The following is a 21,145-nucleotide window of genomic DNA, read 5'->3' as shown; positions in this document are numbered from 1 at the left end:
AAGTGCCTAGCGGTGGATTTTGACCTCTGGCCCAGCCGGCACCTACCGAAACCTAGCAAACCTGTGCATTTTTTTAAACTAGACACCTAGGGGAATCAAGAATGGGGTGACCTTTGGGGCTCTCACTGGGTTCTGTTACCAAAATCCTTTGCAAAACTCAAAACGTGGCTAAAAAACACCTTTCCCTCACATTTCGGTGCTGCAAAGTTCTGGAATCTTAGGGGACCCACACACTTCCTTCCACCCAGCATTCCCCAACATCTCCCTATAAAAATGGTACCCCACTTGTGTGGGTAGGCATAGTGCTCGTGATAGGGAAGAGTCCGTCCAAAACACAACATGGACACATCAAAATTATCTAACAAAACTGTCTGTTTTTGCAAGGGGGGCACCTGCGTTTTTGGTCCTGGGCTCAGCAGCCATCTAGGAAAACCTACCAAAACCAGGCCCTCACTTTGAACATGGCGGTGCAGACCGCACCGCCGTCGGTGGCAGTAATCACCAGCGATGGCATGGCCTCGTCCTCGGCACATGAGCACCGTAGCCGAGGACGAGACCTGCTCGTCCATGGTGCTGAAGGGGTTAATCCCAACCTATTTTAGAAATATGGCAGTTACCTCTGTTCTGATGATAATTTGGTTGGGTAGGGATTTGAATCATAACACAAAAACAACATAAGTGCAACAGTATTCACCAGAGCCAAAGAAAGTGTGTGAATATTTAACCCAAGCGGATAAAAGAAAAAGGCTAGAGGCTGACTGTTAGATACTAGGTCCTTCAATGCTAGAAAGCAAAATTATGGTATTTCATAATTTGATCCTCTTAGACAAGAAATGTGCCTCAAAGGTAATTAGGTTCCCCTTGCTTTTTGCGCGTATGGCTTTGGTCAAATTATGAGCAGCCTTACATGAGAGATACTATAATTCTGATTATTATTCAGCACGGTCAGCACAAAAACACCAAACATTCTGGAAACCTCTGTTACATGAATGAGGATGGTACTCAGTCACTGTATAAGTCAGCCATTACCTGGGATCAGAATTTCATTTATTGTGGTCCAGAAAGCAGGTTTGTGGAATTCCTATAGCCCAACGCTGAGGACATATTGGTCGGGGTCAAGGAGAACAAGTTTTCATGTTTATTTTGTCCTTGGGACAAGTAGGTCCAACACCCTGTAGTACAAGCCCTTTGGTTGACAGTTTACAGGGAAGGGAACTGTCTGCAGTTGAGGTAATATTTGTGTCTGGATATTAATGCTGTTTGAACTTGTATTTATGGTTTATTAATGCAAAGCCTTTATTATTAGGGTGAGCGCTCTGTGTAAATACTGCAATTCTGACAGTGGTTCCAGTAAAAACAAAACAAAAGTGTACACACATATTTGAAAAGTTTAACAAGATGAGGCTATGTGTAATGCTCCCAGAATGCTCTCTGATTAGACGCAAATGTCTGCAGAAGCTTGTAAGCAAGACTGATGATCCTTTGCTTTCAAAATAAAATGTTCAGGAAAAATGCAAGTAGAAAAAAAATTATATTTTGGTAAATTACTGTGAAATTGTAGGTACTCTTTCTTTGAAGCTTTATTAAGTAAAATGTGCTGATGCATGTTAGCATTTCCAAAAAATATTGATAATGGAAAATCAGTGTAACCGTTTTCAACAAGATTATGGGAAACATGGAAATAAAAAAGCACTGGCAAAGCCAACCAATCCAACATTGGTTGTCCGTCTTGGTTTTGTTAATGTGTGTCTTGGTTTTTGTAACACGTTATTGTTGTGGGAGCTGCCAATCCCTCACAATTGTTTTTTTTAACCACATTTTATTAGTTTTGAAACTTAACAAAGTAAAGTTATGTGTACCTTGGGTGCACCACCCTCACACCATTGTCATTTCATAACAATTATTTGTGCACTCATAGATTGCAGTATCCATAACCATAGTACAATTATAGCAACTGTTCACGCAGCATAGAATCGTAATCAACAGTGTTTTCGGTGCCTATAAGTCACATCACCTGCTTGTAGTCTAGTGGTGCGTAGTTCGTAGGTGCTCATCTCTTAAGGGTGGGTCTCCCATGTAGGCAGTTGAACCCTCCTCCCACCTCCCTCCCTCTTGTGTGCCTAGCTATTTCTGGATATCTCCAAATTCAGAGTTCATATCGCTGTGATGAGCGTCTCCCAGTCATGTTTCGTCCTCTTCCCCTCTCCTCTTACCACCGTGTCTATGTTAAGTGCTGGGGAATTAGTCTCCAGGCTCTTGTAGGAAATGTCAGTATCTCTTCCTTAAGGGGACAGTGTCTCATCTTGAGGTGCTTCTCTCAGTCGGTCCCAATCATATACCAGTGTGCCTCAGGCTCTTGCCCTCTCTGCCATTCTCTGACCTCTTCTAGCCTCCCAGTACTGCACTATCTCCTGAGCTCATGCCCATTTCAGCACCTCCCTTCTCCACATCTCCTCCCGGGGGCGTGAGGCACCTTCCAATTCATTGCTATTTCTCTTATAGCCAGCAACAGAGCTAATTCTCCCAACTGATTAGTCACTCTACTGCAGGTCGTATGTCTATATCCTGTCTGGGGTCATTGGGAACCTCTTGTTCTAGCACATCGGTTAATGAATTATTAACAGCTCCCCAAAACCCCTTCACATTCTGGCAAGTCTAAAACGTGTGAAGAAATTCTGCCTCTACCTCCCCACATCTTGGGAATTTTACTTCTTCCACCCCAAAGTGTCTCCAAAGTCTCCCTGGTGTCAGGTAGGCCCTATGTAGGACATATATGTTTATAAGCTTGAAGCAGGCATTCCGTGAGACCCTTGGGGTCCAGGCCAAGATCTCCCAGTCTTCATCTGTGATTGCGGTGCCTAGGTCTACTTCCCACTTCTGTTTAAGATTTGTAAGCAGTGTGCATATTGTTTTCCGTATTTTCTTGTAAAGGCAGGTCACAGCTTTATATTTGCCAGTGGCAGACGTCAGATATTCACACACCTCGGACAAGGATGGTTCTGCTCGCCCAACTTGCCAGTGCACTACAATAGCTTCGGTGACTGCTCTATAAAGTAAAAAGTGGCCTGGGGGAGATCGTAACGACTATGGAAGTCTTCAAACTGTAGCTGCGTGTTAGCTTCGTAGAAGGTGCCTACGGACGCCACCCCGGCCGCCTCCCAGCTCGCCAGTCTCCTCCAGTCCCCTCCTTGGGGTAACGTCAGTAAACACTGAAAGGGGATTTCTGATGCGTAATGTTTGCCACACTTAGAGCGGCGAAGACAGCATGCCCAGCATTTATGTATGACCTTCAGTTTGTTGGAACAAGTCACAGTTGGGGGGCTGTAGGACCAACCTAGCCAACAAAGGAAGATCTGGGGTAAAAGGGGTGGGCTCCGTGTCAGGCATTGTGCGGCAGCCATCCAGCGGGTCAGCCACTGTAACTACCCTGCCAAGTAGTAGGATTCAAAATCGGGAATGGCCAGTCCACCCTCTGCAAGCGGTCTTTGTAGTACATTGAGGGCCAGACGTTGTCTACCAGTCCCCCATAAGACGCCGACCACCATTGAGTTTAGTTCCTTAAAATAGGATCTCGGGATCCACAACGGGAGGGTGGAGAAGAAGTATAGCAAGCGAGATAGGGATGTCATTTTCAGGAGCGCAACTCGCCCTGCCATTGCCAGTGGGAGGGATGCCCAGAAGGTCATAGCAGTGCGAAGGCCTCATATCGCCCGCTCTTTGTTCCCCTCTAGCAAGTTCGTCCGGCTATGATTAACGTGGACTACTAAGTAGGCCAAGCATCGTGGTTCCCAGGTCAGATTGTCAAGGTCCGGAGGGGCTGCTCTGCCTCCCGTTACTGGGAATAGGCTAGACTTTTGCCAGTTCACTTGGAGCCTGGATATAGAGCCGAACGTATCTAAAAGATCCCATGCAGTGCGTCCCCTGCGTTTCCTAAAAAAAGGAGAAGATCGTCAGCATAGAGTGCGATGTAATGGGTATGACCCGCCACTACGAGTCCTTGATATGCATTTCCCTTTCTAGCTATATAGGCTAATGGCTCGATAGCAAGAGACAGCCAGTGCATCACTGTGTGCCTGGGTATGTACTCCAATCAAGCCAACCAAGCCAGAAGGGAACTGGACCAGTCTCCTTCCGTGTGTGTACATGCTATATATGCTTAATAGTCATAACAGCGAAGTCTCTCGATTGCTACAAGTGTGTTTTCCCGGGCGGTGAGAAGCGCTTTCTGCAGATCTGGGTCCTCTGGTTTCTTTTGTTCAAGTAAGCGTAGCTCCCCTTCTGCTTGTGCTATGTCGTGAAGCAGTGCCTGGTGTTCCCCCTTGGTTGCGGAGATGCACCACACTCTAATCACTGCCTTGAATGCATCCCATTCTATCAGTTTCGAGTGTGTCAATCCCTTATTTGTCTCAAAGTAATCATTTATAGAAATACCCATGGTGTCTGAGAAAGTCTGATCCTCCAACTGTGCAGGCTGGAGTCGCCATATAGGTATCGGTGTCAGGGTATGGACCGATCCCATTGTCAGTAGGAGTGGGTTATGATCTGAGATCGTTCGGGACAGATATTCGGACAGTTGTAATGTCTCATGCACGTCCGGTGAGCAAAGGAATGTGTCCAGCCGTACATGAATATCATAGAATGGGGAATAAAAAGAGCAGTCTCTGAGCCCCGAGTGATGAGCACGCCAGGAGTCCATCAGGCTCCACTCCCTTTGCCAGTTGCGGTATAGATAAGCCGTCTGATTAGTCGGGGACAATGGTAGCAGGGTTGTGATCTGTCTAATGTTGAGTCTGAAATGCAGTTAAAGTACCCTCCTAACAGTATGGAACCTATAAAGTGTAGGGCCAGCCGCTCAGAAAGGGATGCTAGGAAACTTGATTGGTCTCTGTTAGGACTATATATGCTCCCCAGGACTATTTCCCGCCCATCCAATTTACCTATGGCTATAGTATATTGCCCCCGAGGATCAATGAGGGATGTGACATACTGATATGGGACCCTGTGCTTGATCCACACTAACGTCCCCCTGGCATATGCAGAATATATAGTATAGTATAGTATACCTGGCCCCTCCATCGCCGCTGAAGAGCCTTCCCCTCAACAGCATCTAAGTGCTTCTCCTGCAGCAGAGCTATATGGATTCCTCCCCTAGTGAGGTGTGAAAAAACTTTGTCACTTAGCCATGGACCTCATCACCCTAACATTACAGGTTAGGACCTTAATCTTCGGTGACGTGACCATTGGAGGAATAATGCATAATATGGTAGCCATCATGGGGGTTTCCTACCCGTCTTAGAGGTAACAGCTCGCACAACGCTGTAGGTATAGGAGAAAGCTAGGCAACACTAGCTAACACAAATAACATTGACCCCTACTCCCAGTCCCCAGGGCAAGAGGTGTGACATTCTCGCCCAAACAGTTAAGCAACCAGAGATCAAACTTGTTCATGCCGTCTGTCGTTCAGGCTACGATTTACAAGGGGGTGCTAGATCCGTTGCTGTACAGCGGTGGGCTCCAGGGAACCCCCAACCCCATCTCGCCCCCCCACTTCTTATGGCTGCAATGCGGGATCCAAGTGCAATCAAGTTACATCTAGTTCCGTGCAGACGGCGTGGGGGTAAGACACATCTGTCCTCTCGACGACTGGTGGCAGTCGCTTACTGAAAGAGTGTAATGGTTCATTGAATGAGCACATCTACAGCAGACGGGTATTCGTTTAGATAAGTTCATCCGAAGTGCCCGGGGTGACCACCGGGAGGATCACACTAGAGTGGGTTGAAGCCACAGACTCACTGTCCGAATCCGTCTGTTCTTTGATCATCTCTCGGGCTGGAGACAAGTTGCTTAGTGATGAATCTCGCATCAAAGCGACTGCCGCTACCACTCTCTGCCGTTCCTCCTGCGCCTCCTCAGCGGTGAGTGGACCAGGCCCAGTTGTTGACAGTCTCCGGCGGGTCCAGGTCAGGCATATGCTCCAGCCAAGACCATGCTTCCTGCGGTGTGGTAAAGAATTCCACTCTTGTGGTAACCACCTGGAGCCGGGCAGGAAGCTGCATAGAATAAGAGATCTCCAATTCCCTAAATTTCCGCTTGACTGTCACAAAAGCTGCTCTCTGTCGCTGCTGTTTTCCACCATTAAGTTCTCATTTAGCCTTGTATGTTGCAGAAGGTAGTCTCGATCCTTGAAGTGGAGCAGTCCTGCTACCACTGTCCTCGGCCTAGCTCCTGGGGTGGTGATTTAGCAGGCACCCTATTGGCCCCCTCCAGTGCAAAATAGGGGGAGAGCCCCTCCGGAGCCACTACAGACCTGAGCCAGGCTTCTAGATAGTGTACCATGTCCGTGTCTTCCAACTTTTTCGGAAAGCCCCACCTCTCTGATATTGTTATGTCGTGCCCTATTCTCTGCATCTTCTGTTCTATTTTCTAGTGTTTTTAAGCAAGCTTCAATGGATGTCAGGTGGCCACCCGCAAGTGCCAAGGCAGGAGTTGTTGCTGATATTTCTCGATCTGTCACCGTGACCCGCTCCGCTAGGTGACGATGATCATCTTGGAGGGGGCCCAGGTCTATGCTTAAAATGTTGATTTTGACCTCCAATGCTGTACGAAATGCCGCTATGGCCTGTAGGACCTCTGCAGTGTAGGTGCTGTGGTTGATACTGCCGATGTCACTGGTAGTGCCTGGTCCATCTCAACATTGGTTGCCCCCATACGCCGGGGGCCGCCAGCTCCTAATCTCTTTTCTTGAGGGCCTTTCCCATGTTATGCGGTGGGAGTGGGAAGTGCGCTGTTTGGGTGCCCCCTCTGGTAGAAAGTTAGCACCCTCCTTGAGCTCGTGAATGGTCTTGTGTTACAGACGATAGCCGTCTCTCAGGTTCCTCTTGCCGGTGGGATCTGATCCAGTCTCATCTGCTCCCGAGTCGTCTCTGCATGTCTCCCGGGTCTTCCAAGGACAGAGAGCCCCTGCCAAGTGGTGGAAAGTCGCCCCAGTGTCAGCCAGGGGCCCCCAGAGCTGCATCACCACACTTCTTCCGTAGGTTCAGCCCCCTGCTACCTCTGATGGCAGCCATCCACACAGGTGTGTATTTCTCAGTGGTGTTTCTCAGAGCCCCACTCTACCATTTGCTCCTCCATTTGCAGTCGGGGACTTCACCTGTGCTTACTCCTATATGCGTGCCCTGCTGAGTTGCAAGATCGGATCTGAGGTCTCATCTTTTGTGTGTTCTGACGATCCCGATACTGCCTCTGTCCCTTTTCAAGCGCCTCCTCTCCCACGCCCCCAGGGAGACGGGCAGTGCCCCCATGAGACTCTTATCATCTGCAGAGCCCCTACTCCTCCCAGCTGCGTACCTGTAGGTCCCCACGGAGGAAGGGGGCTCCTATCAGACCCCTTGTGTCCAACATCATCTCCAGGTCTGGGGTCTCCGCTGCACCAGCCCCCCTTTTCCCCCCACCCAGGCCTCCTCGATCGGCCCCTGCGGCGACGTTGCTATTCCGCGCCAGACATTACCTGGAGGGGTCTCCAGACCCAGTCTGTCCTCACGGCCTCTGGAGCACTCAACGTGTGGTGCCCCAGTCCTGCCCAACTCCGTCTGCAGGTCCCCCGGCCTGTATAAACTGACATGCGATGGCCCAGGCCGGCCAGGCCCCCAACAGGGCCCTTCTCCAATTCTTCTCCTCTGCCGCCGAGCGGGAAGGTCGCTTCTCAGGTGCCGACCCCGGGGGGCACTGTTGGAGCCAAGCGTCACTCTGCCTCCCTCCGGGCACGCCCCGCAGCCCAGCCGCCCTCAGCCTCAGATCCGTGGGAGTCCGGCAGCTCCAAGGCCCCCAGACTTGCCTCATCAGCTGCTCTCATGCTCCATGGGTATTTCTTCAAGTGTCCCGCGTCCGCCGGGCATTTTGATTTGGAGGCCGCTATTTTGCAGGCGGTCAACCTCACCTCGCGGCTCCTGCTGCAGTCGCCTGCCTCTCTCTGCCTCTCTCTGCGTGTGGCTGCTCGACCGGAGGAGGCACCGCGGTAGCGGGGGCTCCGTGAGCAACCCCCTGGTGTCTACCCTCTTGCAAAATGGAGTAATGGGGTTCCAAAGAGGCCGTGGGTCCCGGAGCACCGGGGCCCTGCTTCCTACGCCATTCGTCGCGTAGCCGCGCCCCCCCAGGCCCTCACAATTGTAACAAACATTGGCAAAAAAACAACAACAAAAAAGTTTTGGGGTCTGAAAAACTTCACATTGCCACAGTAGTTCCTGGCCCTGAACAAAACTACTTTGTGTGCCAAAATGCTCCTTGTGGGAGAGCAGAATGGTGCCACTCACAGTTAAGCCAGCCTACAGATGCATAGAGAGACAAATAGACTTTTAATAAAATCATGTCTTAGTTAATGCCAGACCTAATTGAGGGTCCAGTTCTTAAAGAAAGTGCACCCATGGTATATGTCTTTGCATTAGTGGCTTTCATGAATTCACTAGAATTTACAGAAGTAGACCAAGAAATTGTCCACCTAGAAAACATTTGTGAACTGTATTTTAGCATGAGCAGATTTGATTGTGTAGATTTGCTAATGTGGAAATCTATTGAGCGTTAACAAGTTCACTTTCCCTACAACCACTTTGTTCCAAACCCTAGAATAACTTCTACTTCTGCCATTGTCAGAAGTAAATCTTCAACCTTTCTCAATATCTCAATATGGAAAAAGATGAGAAGAGCTGGTGAAAATCCTCAAAGCATGCTAGTTAGTAGGTTTTCACAAACGCAAAGGCATTCCGGCCCTGGAATTATTTCTTACTGCTTACTCCAACTCCAGTATGTAGATCTGTGTAAATGTGGCAAAATAAGGAAATTGCTATGATAGGGCTTGACATTACTAGCATTCAAGCCCTACTAAAGTATTAGCCCAGGCATAACCTGAGAAGCTATTATCAGAGCTCTTATATAATGAGATTGCTGCCATAATTTGCTGGCACCAAAGGGACAAGTAGATTTTTTTTCAGGACAAGAAGATTCAAAAAGCAACCTGTCCCATGGACAAGTAGGTATTTTATTAAATTCCACGCCCCTAATACACATAAACATATAAATGTTTACATACACAGGGATGTGCAGTTCATTGCTGTTTGAGTATGGTGGTTATATACGAAGGATCAACACTTGAGTAGTCTTCTGAAGATAAGATAGTTATCCGTGGATCTTACATTTGGGGGTAATGAATTCTGTAGTTTGGCTGCCTGAACAGAGAAGGGTGTACCACCTATTGTCTGTTTCTTCTATGGTGGTGTTTGGAGGCTGGGTACCAATCTTGACCGGAGGTTTCTTTGTTGAATGTATTTTTTGATTTTATTCCCGATGAAAAGTGGTCCTATTCCATATATTGCTTTGTGGGTGATACAAAGCAGCTTGAAGGTGGATCTTCTGCCAACTGGTAACCAATGTAGGGCCCTAAAGGCAGGGGAGATGTGGGCTTGTGGCTTTATATGTAAGACTAGTGTGGCAGCCAAGTCCTGTATGTGTTGTTGTTTTTTCTTAGTAGATAGAGATGATCCATGGTAAAGGGCATTGGCGTAATCCAGTTTAGATAGTTCAAGAGAGATAGTAGCTTGCACCTTGTGTGGAAATCCGAGGTGGGGGAAGATGCGTTGCAGAGTTTTCATGGCAATGAAGCTTGGTCTTGCTAATTTGTCTGCTTGAGCATTCGTTGTTAACTTGGAGTCCATGGTAATTCCAAGGTTCCTTACTTCTGTAGGTACTTTAGGAGGTGGTCCCAGATCACCAGACCAGGCGTAGTGTGGGTTATAATTTTTCCAATTGCCACATGTGAGATTTTCTGTTTTGAAAAAATTCAGTTTGAGAAGGTTCCATGTCATCCACTGATCAACGCCTCTGACACAAGTGAAAACTTGTGACTTTCCAATGTCTTTGGGGCCTTCTGGTTTAAGGAGTATTTGTGAGCCGTATGCATTGTTGTAGCATGTGAGTTGAAATTAATTGATCATTCCCGATAATGACGTCATGTAGATGTTGAAAAGCATGGGTGAAATGATTGCTTTTGTGAAGTAGGGTTGAGACGAGAAAGGAGGAGTATGGATGACAGATGTTCTGTTTTGAAGGTAGAATGTGATGCCGTTGAGAGCAGGCCCCTCAAAGCCGGTTTCATAGTCTTTGTATTAGGGTGCCATAGTCAATTGTGTCAAAGGGAGCTGACAGGTGCAGGAGAAGTAGTGCAGCAATTCCATTATGTTGAAAAGTGTGTACTCCCAACACCCCCATTTGCACAGAATCACAATTACAACTGGAATACATGACCACTTTCCGTCTGCAGATAGGCCAAGGATTGGATGGCCATGTATTCTGAACACCTTTTTGACCCACTGACAGACTCTGTGAGAAACAGTCAGTGTCTTTAGCCTCAGTTCCAGAGCTCTTAATTGTAGCCCATTATAAAAATGTGCTGCAACGTAGTTCAAAGTATGCAGACGGTACAAGTGTAATATGCTGCATAAAAAATGCGGAAACCAAATCCAGGAAATAGCTGACACATTTAGGAAATGCAAGTATGCAAGATTAAGAAAAAGTACCCATGCATAATTTTAACTTGGACACTGAAGAGACCTCCACCCCAGTTGTTTCAAATGTTAGCGCCCACCCCAATCTCCCTCCCCCTCTTAAGTTTCTGGCTAGTTGCCCCAACACCTTCTAGTATGTTTATATGAGGACAATGTGTACTAGCATGTACTCCAAGCCATATCAAATCATTATACAGTCCTAAATTACCGGCCATGCAACACTGCGGTTTTGGCGTTACTGACATATTTTATTGTACAAACACGTCTTTTTATATCTCTTTATTCATGCATTGCATTGCCAGAGTCAAAGATTACACTATTGGTACAAATCATATTTTACCTCCTGTCCAGCTCCCCCACAATATTATGTAATAGATACATTGGTATTAAGTGACACCTTTATTTTGCCTAATTTACGTCACGCTATAAGTATCTCAAATTTTAAAGCAGTCTTACCTAGAGGAAAGTACATCAATGAGAAAATTTAGAAACCACTAATATCTATATGGCCACTATTATGGGGTAACTGTCATGCCGTGAGGCTATTGCCTAGATGTCTGAACTTTCATCTCTTTTTTCCCAGGCTGGTATTCCTCGGTGAAAACATCGAAGTAACTACGTTTGTTCACCTGTATTAGGGAAAACCACATTTTTAAGTCTTTTTTAACTTTTGAGAATCCTTAAAACTATGAAGACAGGCTTTTACTACTTTGGATCCAGTTGTAATATACAATATACGTGGTGTGTTATTTGCCTGGATCATAGCAGTTCTTCTGTATAAAGATGTACTACTGGAAACAATGGGACTCAAGATGATAAAACCGATCGTTTACTGTTAAAGTCCTGCAGAGGGAGGTTGCCATTGTTTGCAGCACGTAGTGCGTGTTTCACTTACTGCGTCACTGGGGTAATATGCTCAGGCAAGCGCTGAGGCTGGAGAGCATTCTTTTAACATCTTTAGGCATTTTATATTGTTGATTCCTTTACATTTCAGCTGTAGTGTACAGTGTTATGATGCACAAGAGAATTTGGAGTGTGTTGTCCAGCCTCACATAAGTAACACCTTCTATTGGGAACAGCTTGTTTTCACTTTCCTCAGTTTGGGTAACAATGAGGCACTACTACTTATGTAAGATGTCACATTAAATGTTTTGATAAGACAGAAACAAACACTTGTTGATTTATATAATTAAATGTTAAAAATTGTAACATTTCCTTACCTCATTGTAGTTTCTCCGAGTGCAGTGGCTCAGAGCAGAGCGCAATCCAGGAGCTGCTCTCATGCTCTTTATAATAGTATACAGCATGAAAGAAACTCCAGGATTTGTTGGAGCATGATATTCTAGTGCTCCTTTTGAGATTTGAGGCCTGTGTCTCCACCCAGCTGTCTTAACACAGCTTGAGTTGGAGAGATCTGAAGTGTACGTTAAGCTAGCTGTTGCAAGACAGCCATCCAAACTGACATGCGCATGTTAGACTTTAGGCTGAGTTCTGCCTTCTTCCAATCAGCAGGAATGGCCTTGCTGTTCAGAGCTTTGTAATAAAATGTCTACACTTGGAGCAGGGCAGGTTGGAGGTGGGAGACACTCCTCTGCCTTGAAAGAGGAGTCGCCACTGATTGCAGTGTCCTTCCTAAGTTCATCACCCCTCATCTCGAACCCATCAAGCCACCCCTCATCTTGAATCTGTCAAGCTCCATAACTTTGTTTCCTTTTCCAAACTCCTTGTTAGGCCATTCTCTCACCAAATATTGTCCCTCTTTATGAACACACGGTTGAAACCGCTGTGTTCATGCTGGAGGTCATACTACTGACCGCCAGCGCCCTCGGATCCCCGCCAGCCCACAGGAATGTTAATACGGAAACATTGTTTCCACCCGCTGGCCCACAGGAATGCCTGGCCGGGACATTGACGGCGGCTCCACAACCACCTCGCCGCCGCCAATGCCTCTGTGCGGTGGGTGCAACTGCACCCGTCGCACAGATCACTGCCCGAAATTGGGCAGTGACCTGCACAATGGGGCCCTGCACAGGGACCCCTGCAATGCCCATGCCAAGTGCCTGGACAGTGCAGTGGTGCCCCAGTGCACCCCTTCCACCGGCAGCCTTTCCCTGGCGGGGAAACCCGCCAAGGAAAGGCTGGAGGCTTAGGGATCATTATCCGAGGAGCAGCACCGCTGCCCTGTCGGATAATTATTCTGACTGCCGGCAGGCTGCTTGACAGAGGCAGCCTGGCGGTGAGTGAGGGCCGCTTATGGCGGCCCTCTTAAGGTTCATTATGTGGCGGGCCACACCGCCAGGATCATAATGACCACCATTGTGTGGTGTTTGTTCAAAGCAGTATTCAATTTCTTTATTACACCTTTCAGTCACGATCCTTAGTTAAGCCACCTACTCTATCCAATCAATGAAATATAACACTCCAACACAACTTCATCATCCCACATCTACTGCTGAGGGAAAACATGGACAACCCATCAGCTTGTCTATTCAGTTTCCATGTATTCCACTTTAATGTTGTGAGTCTGCAACTTCAAAACTAGGCTTGCAAGCCTGGCCTTTAGTCATCTTCCAACCCTAAGGAGCTGACATATTTGCTAACGGCATATAGTCAGTCCTAAAAGTGAACCATGTGCCCCACACATACATTCTGAAGTGAATAGCTGCTCATGTGCATACCACCAGTTTATGTTTGATTAAAGAATAATACATTTTGATAGAAAATATATTCATGGATACATAAGACACCATCCATCCCTCCTTCCCTTAGCTCTATTACAGTACTGCACCTGAGCTTTACCTGCTCATTTGCATTATTCAGGACTCGAAAATCCACTCGACCACTCGCATTGGCTTGGCGAGTATTATTTGATCAGGTCGAGCTATTTTTAATACTTACTCTCCTCCCTTCTGGTGAGTTGACACTGAGGTGTGCTGTTCAGTTGAAAAGTGGAAGGGCAGTAAAAGATGCCTTTAAATCTTGTTCTTATGTCACATTTGCTCTGTGTTAACAGACAGAGGTCAAAATTCAGTTTTTCTTACAATAAATTTTCCTTCTGATTCCAGAGTTCCAGGACTTTTTAAGGTGAACTGTGTGTCCTGCTGCTTAGAATGTAAAATAAAAGGATATATAGGGTGTCAGGTTTTTCCTAACACACAACATTTAAATAACTAAGTCAACTGTGCAAACATTTCAAAATATATTTCAGTATTTGTGAAAGCCCCTTTTTTTATATTTCTGTGTGATGAAAAAATATTTTGATAGGATTAAAAGAAATCAGAATACTTTACATGTTGATGTGCAAAGGATATGTTTTCTGAAGCCCAATTTTCACAGATTCTTAATACACTGTAAAGATTTATCAGCACAATTGCAAGTTAGGGTAGAGGTTTTTGGACATTTCTTGGACAGTTATTGTGTGTAGATGACAATATGTTACCACATCATGGTTTACAAATATATTTATTAAAATTGAGTGTTCAAACAAACTGAGAAACACTCCTGCCCTGAGGCAGTGTTGTTAGTAAATTAAAAGAAGTCCTAGGTTATATGGACTAGACCTCATGGGTATGTGGGCTAGATTCTTGTGATCCATGTAGCAAACTTTAGTCTACTTAATCAAACAAAAGAGGTTTTTTTGTACTGCAGAAATGCTGAACTCACATATTTGAAGGTGCAATCATATGTGAGGATTAAGAAAAAGGCGACTCTGTAAACTATTTGCCTAGGATCACACAATTTGAGACCCGTTTACAGGTCAAGTACATTACAGTTAGGTTGAGTAAATTATTTAAATTACTCGACCTGGAGGTCTAGTAAAATGTTTATGATTTTTTGAGCGCTGTGCATTGCTATCCTACATTCCTCCGTATCACAAATGGCCTCAAACAAGGCACCAACACAATTTCCTTTCTGATCAACTTGAGAAACTCCTTTTATTCAAGGTTCTGAACAATTTTCATATTTTTTTGGAAAAATTGTCATAGTTCTCTTTTGCTAGCATAGTTTTTCTAGGAACCTGGCCGGAAAATTAAGTGAACCCTATAAATGGTAGTAATTGTTCTCTTGTAACAGGTTCCGGTGTTTTTAAAATTGCAAGCACATGCTCAGGCTTCAGTTGAACCTCTTCCTTGGTTATTATATTACCTAAATGCTCAACTTCCTTTTGACCAGATTTGCACTTATTTAGCTTGACTGTCAAGCTGCTCTGTTGTAATGCGGCTAAAACTCTCCTTAAGTTTTCATCTTACTCTGCTTTGCTTTTCCCAAACCAAGATGTTGACTTGGAAGTCTTCTGCTCCACTAAGTCCTCCAGTATCCTACTCTTTATTCTTAAAAAGCTGAAGCGGATGCTAGTCCAAACTCCATTGTCTTACAGTGGAATTCCCTTCAGGTGTTACAAACGCAGAACAATATTTTTAACTCTCACCCAAGTCACATTGGCTGTATGCTCCAGTAAGGTCTATAGTTGAGAATACTTTATCCCCTGTTACTGAAACCAGCAACTCTTGCAGGTTCGGAAGAAGAAAACTGTACCTATATAGCATAATTCAAGCAAATGAGTTCTATTCATAGTGTTAACTCCCCAGGACTTTTTAGTGAAAATACTACTGTTGACAACCAGTCTAAACTAATAATTAGGTCAGTTATGTTTCTCTGGAATATATTCTTTAATGTATCCCTCTAAATTTAATCAGTGGTACATTTCTCCAATGTTGCCTAATCTTGCATCATGCTGTTTAAGATTAATTTTGTGTTTAAAACCACACAATTTACACAAGTATTCCTTAAACGCTTGTAGACATTTTTTTCTAGGTCCAGGTTCAGAGTGTTGTTCCTCCATTAACAACTTAAATGGTCGATCAGCTTTGGGATCCAGCCTTATCACTTATGTTTCTTGATTCGCCTCCAGTGCTATGTCCATGTTTTCTTATGTTCACCTTCTTTTTAAATCTAAATTTGGCCCAAAACCTTTCCATGTCTGTTGTATGTTCTTTGTAGCCACTAGGACGTGCATCAATGTAAAACAGTTTCCTTCCTGACCGTAGTTTATCAAGCAGTTCTTTCCCTTCAGTAATGAAAATATCATGTATTACTTGATACAACTTTCCCTGTGTTGTCTTAGTGATATTGCCCGCCTTCATGATTTCTGTGAGAGTACCTTATAGTACCAGTTAGTGACAATATGTGGTGTGTGACTTCAAGGCTTGGCTGGAGTAGCTTTCAATCAGTTTGGTCAGTTTTGCCATGGCTACTGACATGGAGGTAGTCATAACTTTGGTGAATAGCAACTAATTTACTGTTGTATCGGTGACCCACGGTGTTTGCATGTGCTTACCCATGCTGTTACTTATCTTTATCTTAACTCCACCCATTTAGTAGTATCTAGACCCTATTTACCAACTTTTCAAATTTACACCAGGAAGCGAGACCACCACACGCAGAGTCGTTTGGTCTCATAGTGGAGAACTCTGCGCATAAGTGATATGGAGGCGTAGGCAGAGATCTTTGACTGGACATTAGTGAATAGCATTTGTGAGGACATACGCACTCCTAAATGCTTTTGTGAATGGGCCTCATAATATACTTTGGGTTGCAGACCTTTTGCTTATGGTTGGCTTACATGGACCAATCACTTTTGGAATGCAAGAGGATGATAACTCTGAAGGTCTTTAGGGTCTAAGTATGATGACCTAAATTTGACTCTTTGGTCGGTGGCCAACAAAATTTTATATTGCACCCACGTACTATAGCATGTTGTGAGGCCTAATTATGAGGTCTGTGTGAAGGCGTCCGTGTGACAGAACACTTGGTGATGCCTAAAGGTTTGGCAAACCCAAGAGTTTATTTTCCCCTGGGCACTGAATTTGGAATAGTCAAATAAAGTTCCTTCACAGACAGCCCCCGTGTAACCACTGTAACCACTATTGGAGTGCTGGAAAAATATTGTTCTTCAATTGCAGGTATGGGTTGGCTGCTGAAATTCTCAAGCATTATTAATCCAATAGCTGCAAAAAATGAAGACCAAAATGGATGATGCACTGACTCTCCTGTGGCTCTGTAGCTACTTCCTGTGTGCACAGACTCCTTTAAGCCTCTAACAAAGCCTTTGGAGTACTTTGTTCCATCTTCACAAGAAACTTGCATGTTGAATTGAAAAATGTGAAAAAGGGGGCGGGATAATTTGGACACCTCCAAGAACATGGAAATATCCTGCTGCTGCCTAAAATCATTAGATATATGAATCCACTTTAACGAGTTTCCCTTTGAAGAAGATTACAATACAAACATGGTATATTTTCAAAGAATTGCGCTTGATCCTTTATATAATTTCACAAGGCATCAGATCTTCTCCCCTGTCTTGTTCACTTTCTACATCAGTGGTTCTTAACCAGTGGTCGGGGCTGGCAGGGTGGGTTGACAGGGTGTCCCCGAAGCCTACTCAGGGGGTCCACAACTGCTTAGAAAATAAAACAATATTAAAGATTAATAAAGCGTATATAATTAAAGAAACCAAATGTAAAATTTAAAATACTAACACGTTCTGTTAATGTGAAGTCATTTGAAATTGGAGGTTAAAAATTAAGTTAGTATCCTCAAATTGATTTGTGAGAGCAGTGCAAGTGATTCAAACAGATTATAGCTTGGACAATGAGTGGCATCAACTGAATATAGAAAAGCACCAACCTTCCCATTAAAGTTTAGATTTTTTTTTTAAGTGTATGTGAACTGACTAAAATTTTAATCACTTGTTTGATGAATGCTCGTTTCTGTATTTTTTGGTACACTGTTTTGTGGTTCAGTTCATTGGAATCTATTACACCAGGGTCCCCCTGCTTCCAGTAATTGCTTAGTGGGAATCCCTGGATTTCAGTAATGATTCACTGGGGTTTTCCGGGTTCCTGTAATAATGAAAAATTTCATAGCTATCGTAACAAAATATTTCAATTCTATTAAGGACACAGAGGCGAGGATTAGGCTATCTCTCGCTTCACTTTATTTTTAACCAGCAGCCTTTGATAAACGTTAAAAGAAATAACAAACTACAAGTCCTATGAGTCTTCACACAGGGTCAACCAGTCCCAGAACAGCGTCCCCTTGAAGAGCCTCTCCTGATGTTCCCTCATCTTCTTTCTTCCAGCGACATCAGCCGAACGCCCTTACATTAGTCCTGTTTGCCAGATTCCGATCCTGAAATTGAAAAGAGGTTAATGTTTCCCATCCTGAGATCGGAACACATCAGTAATTATGAACTTTCCAGCACATCCTATGTATGACAAATCATTAAATAAAACCATCTTTGTAGACAAACTGTATTCCTTTCCTAAGGTTTATAAGTATACAAGTATGCCAACCAGAGTAATCAGTGTTATCAACATTACTTACGAGTGTACAGTTGATCAGAAAAATGAGTGCTAACCAAATTACTTACACATAACTCGAAAACCATGTCAGGAAACTGTAATCCCTGTTGGGCGGGATGAATATATGCTGGGAGGGACTAATCCTCACCTCCGTTCCTTAATTGAATTGAAACTTTCTGTTACGATAGCTAGGAAATGTTTCAATTCATGCCAGGACCAGAGGCAAGGATTAGGTTGGTTTAATGCTTGTCCACTACCAGAGCTGCGTTATTGTGTACCGGCTTAAAGTAGAACCTTTTGAAAGTAGAATCGGAAGTCCAATCCGCCCCATTGAGGATATCTTCCAAACGGCCCCCTTAAGAAAAAGCTTTTAAGGCCATAACCTCCCTTACCGGATGACCCCCAAAAACAGAGACATCAATTCCAGCTTCCTGTAATACCCACCTGACCCATCTGGCAATGGTGAGAGAAGACACTGCTTTGTGTGGTTTAGTGAGAGCTATAAAAAGTTGTTGTCCCCCATGGGGAAGGGTCTCCGCCTTCATAGATTCATAAACTATCAGAACCCGGACAACACACAACATCAGGTTTGTCCGGAAAGTGGGATAAGATACAGTTTTGGAATTACACTTTGTTCTCCTGGAAATAATAAAATTCTCCCAGTAATATCCAATGCTTGAACTTTGGAAACCCTGCGACATGAAACCAAACAAAGTAAGGTAGCCAGTTTTGCTGACATAATTTTCCGCAACAGATACTTATTAGATGGCTATGATTTGAATAATCGAAGTACCTTGTTAACTTCTCAAAGTATGGAATATCTTGGGTTAGGAGAAAGAGATAAACTGATGCCTCTGAGGAGTCTTCAGACAAAGGGATGTTCACCTACTGGTCGTCCCTCCATCCACAGCAGCATGACCCCCCGAGATGGTAGAACGGAAGGTATTGATTGACCTATAGGCTAACCCATCAGAACCCAGCGTTGCCAGAAAATTTAAGATATGTACAGTGTGTGTCCCCATGGGTTCAAGATGCCGGAGATGACACCAACCAAGCCATTATGACCAGGCCTATCTGTACCTTTTATTGGTACTATCCGCCCATGATTTTCTGAGTAGGGATTGCATTTTGTCCCAAAATGCCCGTGATTTTCTATCTTCCCTCCTCTAGGCCATGAGATGGAGACATCCTTCCATAACCAGATGATGACGATTCCCTTTTGGATCGAGTAGGAGATCCGAAAAGAGGGGGAGACGGATTGGAATAGCCCACAAAAGTTCCATCAGAACTGGAATCCAAACCTGAGATCTCCAAATGGGGTGACCACTGCCAGATCCGCCCTCTGGCTCTGAGTTTGAACTGCTAGTCTCATGATCATTGCGAATGGGGGAAAGGCGTATCCCTTCTCCTGGCTCCAATCTTGAAGGAATGCGTCTGTCGCCGTTGGTAAGGGGTCTATTTTTCAGCTGCAGTATCTGGCCAGCTGGTGATCCAGGCACAAAGCGAACAGATCCTCCGAGAAAGGACCCCAAAGGGATTGTGTCCCCTAGAACACCTGTAGGTGAAGTTGCCAAAGGCTGACATCTCTCCAGTGACGAGAATTCCAATCTGCCACTTGGTTTGATTTCCCCGGAAGGTGTTCCGCCATCATCTAAATCTGGTTGTCTAGGCAATAGGCCCAGAAGTCGCATACCAGGTTTGAAAGTGTTTCCGATTTGGTCCCTCCTAAACGGTTTATGTAGTGGACCACCACCATGTTGTCCTTCTTCAACAGTATGCAACACTGGGTCTTATCCTTGGTCCAGCATTTCACTGCAAAGGAGGCCACCATGAGTATGAGGCAGATGATGTGAAGGTCTTTTTCCCTGGATGACCAGTTTCCTCCTGTAGAGTAGTCACTGCATCGGGCCCCCCAGCCACTGGTGTCCGATTCTATCACCAGGTCCGGTTGGGATCCAAAAATGGCGCATCCATTCCAGACCTCCATGTGCGCTATCCACCACCTCAGTTCCTTTTTGGCTTCCTCCGACAGAGGAACCAATTGCGAATAAGTGAGACACTTTTGCAGGTGAGAGATCTTGAGTCTCTGGAGGGTGCGGTAATGAAGAGGACCTGGAAAAATACCCTGTATAGAGGATGATAGCAGGGCTACAATTCGAGCAATCTGTCTTAGCGATGTCTGGGGTCTGGCTAGAGTCCTTTTAAATTCATGTTTGATTTTGGTCAATTTGCGAGATGGAAGTCTTAGGGAGGCATGGACCGAATCCACCACAAACCACTGAAACTTTATAGACTGAACTGGAGAAAGGACCGATTTGGACTTGCTGACCACAAATCCGAGGGACTCCAGCAGGGAGATGGCCTGTTGCAGATGTCCCACTAGCCTCCTTGGACATTGATCTAACAGCAGAATGTCGTCCAGGAAAATGAGTATCCTGATCCTTTGGGATCAGAGATGCTCCACCACCGGTTTCAACACTTTGGTAAAACACCACGGAGCGGAGGATAGCCGAAAAGGAAGGTAGGTGAATTAGAAGGTTTGACCCTTCCACTGGAATTGAAGGATCACATGTGGGCAGGAAAAATAGGTGTCCTTTAAATCCATTCACACCATCCAGTTGTTCACTTGCAAGAGATCCCTGAGAAGGTGGATCCCTTCCATATTGAAGTGGCAAAAGTTTAGCCACTTGTTGAATTCTTTGAGGTTTATTACCGGGCGTTGACCCCCGTCTCTCTTCTCTATGAGAAGGAGGTTGCTGAGGAATCCGCAGGGGTGCAATCGGGTAGGAACAATCACCATTTTTCTCATAAATTGGGATATTTCCGTCTCCACCAAGGTCTCCTGCAAAGAAGAAAAGTGTATATAACGTGGTCTCGACATCTAAATTGTAAAACTCCATGTGGATCCCTGTACTGTCTGCAAAACCCACACATCTGGCGTCAGTTGTTCCCAATTGTGGTAAAACCTAGCCAATCTGCCCCCAGCCTAATTACCAAAATGGTTTGAACGCTCACCTTGAGTAGAGTTGAGTAGAGTTGTTGGAGGCCCCATTCATGAAGCCTCTAAAGGGTTCTCCGAAAAACCCATCTTGGGCAGTTGGTCTAGATCCCCCAATTTAGGGTTAATTTTGATGAAGAGGGATGGCTGCCTCTCTGTTGATATAGTGCAGTTTGTGTTCCCTAACAAAATAATGGCCCATTGGGCCCAACCGGACAGACCCTCGGGAG

The 21,145-nt window shown here is 45.1% G+C and overlaps 1 protein-coding gene and 1 long non-coding RNA gene across 2 annotated transcripts in view; one reads left to right on the top strand and one right to left on the bottom strand.

Moving 5' to 3' along the window:
* Nucleotides 1–21,145, top strand: part of PLD6 (phospholipase D family member 6) — a 96,113-nt gene that overhangs the window by 32,230 nt on the left and 42,738 nt on the right. The window lies entirely within an intron of this gene.
* The window catches only part of LOC138261271 (uncharacterized), a 64,750-nt gene continuing 61,178 nt past the window's right edge, over nt 17,574–21,145 (bottom strand). The window contains exon 3 of the long non-coding RNA XR_011199062.1: nt 17,574–17,744. This is a non-coding gene — a long non-coding RNA (uncharacterized lncRNA). The remainder of the gene's footprint in view (nt 17,745–21,145) is intronic.

The sequence above is a fragment of the Pleurodeles waltl genome, chromosome 10 (assembly GCF_031143425.1).
Source record: "Pleurodeles waltl isolate 20211129_DDA chromosome 10, aPleWal1.hap1.20221129, whole genome shotgun sequence".
Lineage (NCBI taxonomy): Eukaryota > Metazoa > Chordata > Amphibia > Caudata > Salamandridae > Pleurodeles > Pleurodeles waltl.
The sequence above is the reverse complement of the archived record's forward strand: the minus strand, read 5'-3'. Positions and strand labels throughout refer to the sequence as shown.